The sequence below is a fragment of the Felis catus genome, chromosome A1 (genome assembly GCF_018350175.1).
Source record: "Felis catus isolate Fca126 chromosome A1, F.catus_Fca126_mat1.0, whole genome shotgun sequence".
NCBI lineage: Eukaryota > Metazoa > Chordata > Mammalia > Carnivora > Felidae > Felis > Felis catus.
Window position 1 is genome coordinate 195,762,531 of NC_058368.1, and position 1,371 is coordinate 195,763,901.

The window sequence follows — 1,371 nt, forward strand, 5'->3', positions numbered from 1 at the left end:
CCACATGATCTAGTAATTCTTTTTTTAAAATATTTATTTATTTGGAGAAAGAGTGAGTATGAGTGAGGGAGAAAGAGAGAATCCCAGGCAGTCTCTCTGCTGACAGCACCGCTTGAAATGGCACTCGATCCCATGAGCTGTGAGGTCATGACCTAAGCCCAGATCGAGTCAGACACACAACCACCTGAGCCACCCAGACACCCCAGTGATCTAGTAATTCTATTACTGGGTATTTACTCAAAGAAAAACAAACACTAATTCAAAAAGAATATCACAGGTTAATTCTGCAAATAATTTCATAGCATTACTTTGGCTACCCAATAGTTTTCGACATAGCTTAATTTAGGTATGTGCAGTGTGAAGAGGTATCTTAAACAACTTTGATTGGGGTTGAACACTGAAATGAAAACAAAATAAAAGTAAAAGCACTTTAAGTAGAAAAATGTAAACATAGGGCTCCACCTATTGTATGCCTTTAAAAAAATTTTTTTTAAGTTTATTTGAGAGAGAGTGAGCAGGGGAGGGGCAGAGAGAGAGAGGGAGAGAAAGAATCCCAAGCAGGCTCTTGGGCTCATCATGCTGTCAGCATGAGCCCGATGCAGGACTCAAACCCACAAACTGAGATCATGACCTGAGCTGAAATCAAGAATTGGATACTTAACCAACTAAGCTACCCAGGCACCGTTATTGTATGCCATTTAAAGTATTTATTTACCTTGTTAGCAAATTTTGTTTTTAACACTATTATGGGTGTGGTCTACTTTGCATTAACACATACTTGAAATAATAAAATAGTCAAGCATGGCATGTGGTGGTCTAAAAATCAAAGCAACACACTTGTTTATATAAACAACACCACTCGGTACCTACTAAGATAAATGTGATGATTACAGAATCTAACATCCTGTACTACACTAATAAAGCAAAGTGGCCAATGAAGGCAGCAAATAGGGCTTAAAAGAGCCTAATCTCAACTGAATTTAAAGCATTCACATAAGAAAATGCATATTGCACAGTGTAAGCAAATGTTCCACCAAGCAATTTAAATGAGAGACAACAGAGTATTCACCTAATACATAACAATGATCTCAGAAGAGCAAGTGTTCTTTCTGTAAATGACAAAAGCTGTGAAAATATGGAAGAGTCTAGCACATGGAGAGTTACAAAGGAAAAATACAAAACCAAACCTAGGTATAAAATTTTAAAAAATTAAATACTGAAAAATTCAAAACTGTGGCTCATCAAAAATGTTGAATAATTGTCTTCTGTGAGAGCTCAAAGTGTTTGTTGATGTGAATGTGTTTACGTACAACGAAGGCTTACTGGTTAAATATCTGAGGAAGATCTGGCCTTGAGCACTTTCTTTACATC